We start from the raw sequence: 11,400 nt of genomic DNA, 5'->3' as shown, positions 1-11,400 counted from the left end.
TTAAGTCCAGTGGAAGTTCAGCATTTTTTTTCCCTGAGGTTTTCCACTTTATGTAATTTAAAAATTCTTCCATGAGGGTTTACTGGCAAATTTTGTCTCTGCATTTTGGAGTAAGCAGGTCAGACTCAGCRCTGAAATTTAAGTAATATAATTTTTCAGCCCCTGTAATTCAGATCACCTTTTCATGCATTTCACCCAGTGTACAGTTCACATAATGATTGCATTTTAATGGAAGTCCTATTAAAATCTCTGATGGTTACAGACGTAAGAACACTCATAAAAAAACCCTAAACTCATCTACAAGGGTTTTGTGAAAACTTTGGTTTCTGGTCTAGTTGGTTCCTCTTGTGTGCCTAACACTCAYAGTTTCATCCAGGACTAGGTTTAGATTGGTTTATAAAATGAGAATATTTTATTACTCACACATTCTCATTTCTACTGACTGAATTGAATTTAGAGCCCTTTGGTGCTGTGACCCAAGCAAATTAAAACACAACCACCTCCATTTGAAAGTAGATTTTGCTTCTTAACTTAGAACTGGGAAACTTATATTAATTAAAAAAAAAAAAATCAGMAKTATAACTAGACCTTTTTATTTTATTCCACATCTTTAGAGTTTCTCTTCCACCTYTGAATAGGTTCAGTCTCAGATAGAGCTGATCTTCTCATTATTGGTGGAAACTTTGAAGCTTTATCCCCTGACARGGAGCTGAAGGTAGAGAGTCTGTAAAATTTTCCACTTAGCACAGGAACAYGGGGAAGAAAAGAATACAGAAAGGAGACGCGGGGCCTTCCTAATGAACTTGAAATCCTGGCAAACAGTTCCTTGAAGYTGTAACTGAAAATCAATCTGATATATAATTAAATTCTAGTCATCACATATGCAGCAGGCAGTCTCTGCAGCTCTCAGCCAGGGCAGCGGAGGAGCGGGGCCATCGATCCGGGAGCGCTGCTGCCCCATCAGCAGCACTCAGCGGGGCTGCCCCAGACTGCAGCACAAACAGCCGACTCCAGCCGAGGTGGCCAATATTCCCTAATCATTTAAGTGCATTGCACAGCGAGCCCGGGCTAGTCCCACAGTCTCCGTGCTGCCATCAGTCTTTCCAATAAATGAGCTTTGAGCGGGCTCCAGAGAGAAAAGGAAAGTAGGCTGATCAATTCTCTCCAATATTAGGTTTTCATTTTAACCTCTCCCCCTCGATGGCTACTCGGGTTGGGTGCTCTGTAATTRTATTCATCAAGGTCTGTCAACATAAATTGACAACCCTGGTTTAAGGGTATAGCTTCTGTTTGTTTACTAAGTCAGAGAGAGAGAACTAGCATTGATTACTTCTTTTAAGAAGAGGAACTAGAATGGCCTTTTCCAAATTATTTAGTGTTTCTAAAGCCAAGGTATGCAATTTAAACATGGCCCTTGTTWATCTCCCTTTATTCCTGACAAAGAGAAAAATTATCTTGTCTGCTGCTCTAGACACTTTTGATATTAGCATTAATATTAACTGACTTGTATTCCTCTTCAGTGCTACATTATTAATTTGTCTACATATTTACAGTGTGCTCATCACCGTACGCATTGAACCCTGCCAAAATGTGCCTGCTCACGCACTGGCAAAACAGAAATCCTAGCTAAACTAGGAGTWAAATAACATCAGTAAATATCACTCTAGTACAGAACAGGAACAAACCATCTAAATGGAAAACTAATCATGTCTGGTAAAACTAAAGGGACTAAATAGCTGGGCAGGGGAACTGACTGACATTATTTTCTTGACTTTCCAAAAGAGCCATTGATAACCTCTCTTAAAAACCCCCTAAGAAGGTAGGCATGAGGCAGGGGGGAAGAAATAGCCCAAATCAAACATCAGCAAGAGCTGGGCAGAGAACAAACCTGTGAGTCCTGGCTGGCAGATGGGGGTTGCAGGCACTTGCCTGTTAAGACACCTCCCAGTCCTAATTACAGGGCTGGTTTTCATGCTTATAATTTTAACTGTTCCTGCAGAAATTTTCCATGCTGGTGCCTGCCCTGAGCTGGCTTGTTGTCTCTAAAAGAATTGTCCGTTCAAAACCAAACTAGCTCTCTTAGCAAGAGAGTTGTGGAAAAAAACCTGTATTTCTTTGCTTCTTGAAAGAACAAGGAAATAAACTGCAGTAACTTTTTGTCTGAGACTCCAGTGCCCCCGTGCTGTGTCTGGATTGTGTGAGATGAGCAGCAGAGCTGCAGTGGAGCTTGGCCCTCCCGGTTTCCTCTCTCTGCATCCTCCTCATGCCTGCACCCTGTCTCTGCCCTCACTGCTTGCCCTATCCCACCATCCTGGTGTGGGCAGCATTCCTGAAAGCAGGAATGTGATTCAATGCCATGGGGCTGCTACTGAGACAGCTATGATTCAGTGGAGGGATAACTTATCCTGGTGTTGAGCATGACTCTGAAAGCAGGACAGGCCATGGGGTCCAGGCAAGCAGGCGAGTGTGGAGAGAAGAAAAGACCTTGCATGTGTCCCTGGGGACAATGACAGGATTCAGGAAAAGAACAGCAATGACACACAGCAGTTATTTTATATGGGTGTTTTTCTGCTGTGGGTAGARCTGCTAAAATGTGTCCTTGGACAGCAGCCAAGCTGGACTTTTGCAGGACATTGCTCTTATTTGAGTTTTGGTGTTAATTCTCTGCCTTAGGAGGAGAAGCGTGAGCTGCCCCCCACTCCTGCATTTTTGCTGTAATTCCCTCAATAATTTTCCTTYCCTGCTTTCTTTTTCTGAGTATCCCCACTCATCTTAGGGGCACTCTGTGGGTTTTCATAAGGATGGGTTATACCCTGCCTTTAAAGGGATCGATTTGGGGCAGGTAAAGGTGAGCAGGTAAGAAAAATCTCTGTCAGAAAAACAGAGGTGGGGAAAGGAGGCCCAGTTGGGAGATGCTGTGACTGCAAATCAGCAGATGCTGTGATGGGGTCCTGGGAAGCAGAGCTCTGGTCAGCAGATGCTCAAGGAGCCCACTGGGGAAAAGGCAGTCTAGGGCAGAAAGGGTCAAGCCCTGGCTCAAGTGGGCTATGGCACATTTCCCTCAAGAATGCAGAGGTTGCTCAGTATCACCATTTGGCTGGCATCCTCATGCAAAACACTGCATACTCAGTGACTTTGCTCTGTTAGGGTTAATGTCTTGCTGCTGATACTTTTGATTTCTCAGGCTGCTGGAATCCACGCACCACACACAGCTRTCACTGGAGACCACACCAATGTCACAAGGATGCAGCCCAACTGCTCAATTTACCGATTTTTTCCAGAAAGTCCCTGATGAAAAAATCAGTGTTAAGAAACACAGTGTAAAAATATTACCTGCAGTATGAAATTAAATGTTTATGATAATGTAATGACATTTTTTTGCAATACTTTTTCAGGACATTGAATAGTTTACTAGTTGTGCTGAAGAATGAATAGTTTCTTCAAGAAAAATGGTGAAGGGAAAAACTGGCACTGTTTTTTTTTTTTTGCCATATTAAATATGAACTTGAAGCACTGTATTTGCCTTTACTTTTCTACTGAAATTAAAATAATAARCRTGCACAGAAGTTTTGATTTGGATTRAACAAAATTATCTTCTGGTGAGAGATGGCCCTGTTTTTCAYCTGATAAACTAAGGCACAGAGCCCAGAGAGAGACTACCTGCTGAATTTGGAGAACCTACCTGAGATGCCAGGACCTTGWTTTTTAGCATTTGACATCAGAGTGAATTCCATATGTGCAAATGGACTTTGACTTTGATCATGACTGAGAGCCTGGGAACTCTGGCAAATCAGATCTTAAATTGCATCAGGCAGCCTGGAAGAGAGACAGCCTCAATTTCCTCTTCAATGTGTGTGATCACTTTGAGAGCCTCAAGCTTTCTCTAATCACTGTCTCTGTATTGGGACATCAATCCTTAAAAAAAATTCATACTCATATTTCTAAGCAAAACCCAAGGATCCTGAGGGCTGAATCCCATGTAGTGCATTTTGYTGCACAGTGAGGATTCCCCATGGGCAGTTAAAATGCCATTTCTTTTCCTTCTCATTCAGRGAATGAATAGCACTTGGGTTTGTGTAGGCTGCCTGAAAGGAAATGTGCAGAGAAATAAGAATTTCTGTCTTGACCCTTCCCAGAAAATTCAAGTTCTCAGTTGCAAATTAGAAATGAGACCAGGGGCTATGGAAATACCAAAGAAAAAGGGCTGTAAAATAGTTTTCCTTTAAAGGGCGTAGAAGAGTGTATGCAAACTCTTTCAAGCATCCTGTACAGCTTTCCTATGTGCTCACTAGGAACAGGTCATTACTGCATTCACAAGTGAGATTTTGTGTAACTTCTTCCAGTTGGTTTKCAACTGCTGTTTAACATGCTTGGGTAGGATTCAGGTAGGGGCAGCATGACTTTTTGGCCTCCAATATGAACACAGAATCATAGAGTGATTTGGGTTGGGTGGGACCTTTAAATGTTATTTAGTCCAGCCCCTGAGCATTTTGAGTAGAATCTTTTGGCTTAGGTGATATCCATGGATATGATCGGACTGGAAATTCCCCAGAAAGAGCCAGCTCTTTGTCCTGTGCTTGCTCTGCCCCAGTGCAGTAGAGGGCCCACTCTTACAKGTAGTCATGTCCAGAGCCCTGTGGTTCCCCCATTCTGCTGCCCAGGAAAACATTGCACCAGCAGCTCCTTAGTGTGCACTTTGCTGGCACCAGTCTCTGGCCACGTATCTTTTCCCCCTTTTGATGCTTTTTTTCATTGCTAGTTGTTTCTACAGAGTATCATTKCCTCATGACAGAAACCAGACCGTTTTGAAATTTGCCATCAAGTCTTGGCTCTCCTTAAAAACATAGGTAATAAAATCATGGAACCTGGTGCTTTTCTTTTTCCAGTGAATGGGCACAGAATATAAATTACCTCTCTCCGAAATTCCTCTATCTGACTCAGTCAACCTTTTTTTCTGATGAATTCTAAACCTCTGGATTTGAATAGGGATTTATATCGAAATTGTTCCAGGTTTAACTGTAGCTACTTCTGCCCTCACCCAACACCATTTCTATTTGCTTCAACTTCACTTGAGTCATTTGTTTGCCACTCACTTTCTCTCTCCACTCCTGGAAAGCCATTAGAATTGATTTCTGTAAGTATTTTAAATACTTCTGCTGGTCCCTGTAGGGCTGTCTCGGAGTCTGCATAGATTGCTGTAATTTGGGATGGTACTGGAAGACACTACATTTGCACCAAGGGAGAAATCCCTCTTCCTACACCTTTCTGTTTCACATTTCTTCTCTGGGCTTCTAAGCAGAAAATTTTCCTGATGCTTTGAAAGGAATAGTGAGTGGAAATAAATATGAAATCTGGGCTCCATGGAAATCAATAGCAAAAAGCCTGCTTGACTTCAAAGGGCTGACCTAGAAGGTTAATGGCACTAATTTAATGCCGCACACAGGATAAAATCCACTGGCGAACCATGCACTGTACCTCAGGAGCCGAGGGTTATAACATGACATTGTTACTGGTTTAGTTGAAACAGAACCTCATTTTTCTCATGGCTTGGAAAATTGTGGACATTGTCATCCTTTTCCTATAAGTAAGCTAATCTTTTTMTTGATATAGTGCACACCAAGCACCACGGTGATTTGTGATGTGGGAAGGTCTTTTGTTGCAATTTCAGCATGGCCCTGAAAGCAGCTTTAATGACAGAAATGGAAAAACCAGTTACACTCGCCAAATCATTATTCTGAGAGTTTCTCTAAATGATACGAAGGAGTATAAACCTTACAATACAGAGAGATTGTGGAAAATCTGTAGGCAGCATGTGAATCACTTTGTCATGCTTCTTTATGGCACACATGGCACCACACACTTTATTTAAGCCAGTGCCCTGCAGATCAAATCCATTTGGAAGAAAGGTGATCGGTTCTSTGGAGCTGCTGGACATGAAAAAAATAGGTGTGTGAGACATGCCTGCAGTTGTCTGTGAAAATGTCAAGGCAAAACAGGGGCATTAGAAAAACTCCAGAAACTGGATTTGAGGTTTTAGCTTTTGTCCTAACTGGACTTGGAAAGGTATTTCTGTAGTTTYAAGTTAACCAGTTCAAAGCTTTATTGCTTTGGGCCACATTTGCACAATGGAATTAAAAACACAYATTTGAGGAAAATTGAAATCAAGCAGTTAATTACTAAGTTTCAGGATTCTGTTTTTTTTTTTTTCCAAAAGAGGAAAAAAAGATAATAAGAAATAAGATCTGGGTGGTAAAGCTATTCATTGAAACATTTTTGACATTCAGTCAAATGTCTTAAGTAATCTAACAAACTGGTGGGATTTGAAATTGCTTTTGTTCTTGTTAGGGCATTGTTCATCTCTGCCTGCATAGTCCTGCCTGCCCCACTTCTCTCTCCATAGCAGCCCTGGTTTGTGCATGGTAGAGGAGTGCAGGAGAAGCCATGGAAAGGCCCCTATGGCTTTCCTGCTGAGACATGCCTGCACCCCACCCAGACAGAGGCAAGTCTCAGCCAACTTACCAGCCAAGTTAGAATAGGCAGGTGGTAATGTCCATCTGTAGGTACATTTGTCTGGTTTTTCAGCCTGAAAGGAAAATAATTGCTGCAATGGTATTTACTGCCTTACATTAGCAGCCCAGAGAAGCCAGCAGCTCAGGATGGCCATACTGGGAAATCTTTCTCAGAGCTGCCCAGASTTTATTGTTACTTGTCCAGAGTACTGGGATATTAGGCTGGGCTGTAGTAACTCCATCTTTGGGCCATGRTCATGGGATTTGCCAGCAATTAYGTTCTGTCTCAGGTGAGCAGTCACRCCATGGACAGGGAGGTTTCGGCACTGCCAAGGATGTTTCTGCAAGGGCTGCTTCCTATCACGACTCCTGCTACACCAGGCTGAGRATGGGAAGGCATCTCCCTTATTGCTGCCTTTCCTGCCACTAGTGATGGGACAATGTGAAGGTCTCCAAAACCAGAATAGATTGTGCTRACCTTGGGAAACTGCAGACTTTTCAAGTTAGAGTTCTGAATTAGTCATTTTCTGCCCTACTACATCTAAAAATCTCAAAGTATTTTATCCAAAGTCACAATTAACTGTTCTCTGTATGTAATTTATCCCATATGCAATTTTCATTAAAAAATCACCCTATTTTTATAAACTTTCTGCAGGAAAGGCAATATCAGAATAAAATATAAAGTATGTGTATTATGGTAATGAATACTTTGTATGATCAGTTACAGCCTAACACAATTCAGATAATTTATATGATTAGTGCTGTGGGTGCCACAGGTACTATCTGACTATCTGGTGAGACACTCATTATAATATGGTGGGTAGCAATTGTACAAATACACTGCAAATTGGAGGAAAAAAAATTTAAGTGATGGCAAACCATATTTCTTAATTTCCTAAATTTTATGCTTATGAATATTTCTTATGTATTCAAAAATCATTATGAGCTTCACAGCATCACTGAAACATTTTGAGAAACTGTTTGAATCAGGTCTCAGCTGTAATTCTTACACTATGATTGTGGATAAAATAAATTGTTATTTAACATCCTGTTCCTCTTTACATACAAAGGAACTGTCTTCCTAATACTGTGATCTGATTGGCTGGATACAGAGAGTAAAGTCTTAGTTTATGTGACTACTTCGTTTATATGTACATTTGTTTACCTGAGTTTATATGAGGGAGAGCATGACTTCTTCTCCATGTTGTTCTACATACCAAAATACAAACTTTACTTTGATTAGTTTCTCCTGTTCTGAGCAAGAGGATATACTTCCCACAGCAGCTTTGGATTCTGACAGCATGCAAGTCCACTCCAGCAGCTTTGTGTGGGCAGGCAATGTACCTTTGTTGTTGTGAGCTAGCAAACAGTGTAATAATATGTATCACCTGAAATCTCATTGAAACTCCCAGTTTTAATGAACTGTGTGAGAGAAAAGAAGTGATCCTGCTTTCCACATGTGGCATTTTGACCTGCTCAGTCTGGAGCACTTGCTCTGTGTGCATCCCCTGATGGGCAACTTTGCAAAGGTAGTAGTTGTGTGACAACCACGGTTCAAGTTTTCCCTGTTCACGTTGCTTTCCTGTCTGTAGTCCCATGAGAAATCCTTAAAAACCTTTAAACTAGTGGTTCAGTGGGAAAACCCTGCAATTCAGCCACACATGCCTTCAAGTGCTGCCTCCTGTATTTCCTGACTGAGCCCTGCTGTCTGCTCTCCCACTTAAAACTGACCTTAACATTTCATCTGTGATCACAGAATGTAYCTGCAATGGTAARGTGATGTGTGGAAACTATTTAAAGSATTTMARCATATTTTCATGACATTTGGCAACTGGATATGACAAAACCCTCATGTGATCTGTATACTTTGCAGAACATGTCCCCAGCTGGCAAAATGCCATTTCATTACTTGCCTTGCTTCAGTACCAAGCTCTTACCCCGTTCCCTGTTCAGTGGACCAACAGGCAAGGATWTGCAGCTTTCAAGAGTTTCTGCCTCTATTAAGGGTCCTTTTAAGACCAGGCAGTTTGCAAAAGGAAGACAAATAAATTAACATAATTTTCTCTACCTTTCTGAAATTAATCATAGGATTTTTTTGGTGTATTTAAATCACTAAGTTTCATCAACAGCAAATAATAAGGGCTTGTTTCCATTAGAGTTAATATCACAATTTTGCCTGATTATTCTTAGTACATAACTCAGTGGAAACAATGCATCTTTTGTAATAAAGCTTCTACCAGAAACCTTGGATGTTTTACAAGAAGGAAACATTGGCTAAGACTTCAACATAAAAATGTGGTATATGATTCCTATATAGAACTATAGCATTAATACATGCTGCCATGCCAAAAACTTGCTGGTATACCACATCCAGAATGGGATGAATGAGGGAAATGTATTTTTCTGCTGCCTTTTCATGCCTTTTTTTTTTCTTCAAGTGAGGGATGTAGTACAATATACTAATGTAATAATATTCTTAAAATCACTTATGTTCAAATGAAGCAAAGCACTCCAAAGCATTCCCTGTCTCCAAAACTATGCCCTTATGGTTTCAATTAAAAGGAAATTATTTGCTTTGAGAAATTTTGCCTGGATCTTTTATTCTTCCTCATTGTCTGAATACAGCTTTAAAAAGCTTCTGTACTTGAAGTCGCTAATCACATTTCAGCTGGCAACAGTCATATGTCATGTTGTATCATGTCACACAAATATTGGTTATTCAGTCCAGTCTGCAGTAATGAAGGTTTCATATCATCTTTCTGTCCTTTGAAATACACAGTTTAGGTACTCTGCTGCCCAAGAGTATTTTCAAGTTTTCAGATTATTTTTTTCTGATAATTCCTGATGAAGTGGCAGTTTAATCTTCCAAATCATAGCATTGATTATATTAGTTTTGTGCCATTCATGGGCTATTAAGTCTTTCCTTGAGAAATGRATATAGAATCAAATGGCAATGGCCAATAAGTCATGAATTGCAAACCTTCCTATACTCCTTAACTGTCTGGAATCATAAGTTCTATAAAAAGAGAATATGAAAGGAAACTGCATCCACCCCAARTGCACAGTGTACATACACCATTCAGTGCCCATGTTCCCTGTGTGTAGCAGTTTGTGCAATTGCCTTCACCCAGAGCAGACTCAATGTGCTTTAGCTGGTGGGTCCAGAGCCTCCACCTTCTATCTGCTCACTGGTTTTCTTCTCAAGAGCTCTGTCTACCATTCCTTCATCTTCTATTATCTTATGTGCATCAGTAGCATCTGTGACCATCCAGGGCACTGCATCAGCCTCTTGTCTTGTGGAAACTGGGTATTTCCTGTGTCATCCCTAAAAGTTACCACCATTCTTGAGCTGCAGCTTGATGCTGAAGTGAGCCCTTGTTGCTTCCATGGCTCAGAGTGAGTTATTGCATCTGCTTTTAGGAGAGGTTCACTTCACACCGAGTGCAGCAGCCTCCTCCTGCCTTAAACCATGCTCCTACTGAGTGTGGAAATGTCTTCTTGGCTTTYCATACGGCAGCATTCTCTGCAACTCCACATATATAAATGAATTGTTGTTTATTTAGGTATACCAAGATGCAGTTGTGAGTATCAGCTAAGCAGCTGAGTGAAAGAGGGAGGGTTTTGTTCCAAGACAAACCTGCGGGTCAGGGACAAATGTGTATCYTGTCAACTTTTCACTTTACCTTGTGATATTTTGTTGCTAATTAGTATTGTGACAATGAGGGAACTGCTTCCAAAGGAGTCTATTACTTAGTCCAAAATGGCTAATAAAAATGTCCTATGAATTGAAATGTAGTTCAGTTTGAAAGGAAATTATATCTCCCTGGAGACTAGYAAATGGTTTGGGAAGAAGTGTTCCACTGTTCTCCTCTTTGTTGCAACAATCTGTGCTGGAAAATGTCTTTTTATTGAATCTGGTTGACTTTAAAGACATACAGGCTCAAATAGATTGATGGGAGAATAAAGGAAGAACAAGTTCTTGTGAATGCTGCTAAATTGAAATCAATGAACTGTAGGCACTGAAGGCAAACAAGTCAATCTACTCAGCATTTCTTTGGGCATTTTGCTGGCTGATTTTAGAGCCATCGGCAAAGGAGCAACTTTCTCTTCCTACAGGCTAGTTGTTATTGCTTTGGGTTGTTGTCATCCATAATACTTAGCTAGCTTCTGTTTTATTTCTTTTTAATCCACTGTCATATTTGTTCATATCACTCTAAGAAATCTTCCCGAGAACAGTCATACCATCAAGAACATCTGATTTATCTCTGTATTTTCCCTGGGTTYAGTATCTTCAGCACGGGCAGTTTATGAGTGTTTTTCCACCTTCATTAGTCAGACCACTTTATGAAGATGGGTAAACAACATTATCTCCACTTCCCAGCTGGAAACAGTGATGCATAGAGACAATAAGTGTCTTCCTGAGGCAACTCAGGAACAATGAGTTCCTGCTACTGAGTCACTGCTGAGGTACTTWAATGGTCTGGTCTCCTAATGCCCAGCCCATGTCTGACCTGCCATGGCATGGCTCCTGCATTCATGGGAGAAGTGAAGCCAGATTCTCATGCAGCACTGATTTGCTTCTGTGGGTCTGCTGGACTCTGGTGTTATGGGTGAAGAAAAGTACTTGCTGTCAGACTTCCAATAATAATAGTAATGAAAACAAAAAGAAGTGTTTGTTAAAGTGTTCCCCCAAAATATTTATTTAATATTGTCAACGAAACTTTTGATGTGAGAACTAAAGGCAGTTCAGCTGCAGTTCAGCTGCAGTTCAGCAGAGACTCTCCATCTGGGTTTGGCTGAGATAGCCTCATCCCAGCAGCTGTCCAGCTGCATCAGCCTCTTGCCAAGACTCGGGGCATTGGACCAGCTCAGCTGTTTCTAAGTTATATTG

The sequence above is a fragment of the Malurus melanocephalus genome, unplaced genomic scaffold, assembly GCF_030028575.1.
Source record: "Malurus melanocephalus ecotype Western Australia unplaced genomic scaffold, MMel_1.1 scaffold_218, whole genome shotgun sequence".
Lineage (NCBI taxonomy): Eukaryota > Metazoa > Chordata > Aves > Passeriformes > Maluridae > Malurus > Malurus melanocephalus.
This window is presented reverse-complemented; position numbering follows the sequence as displayed.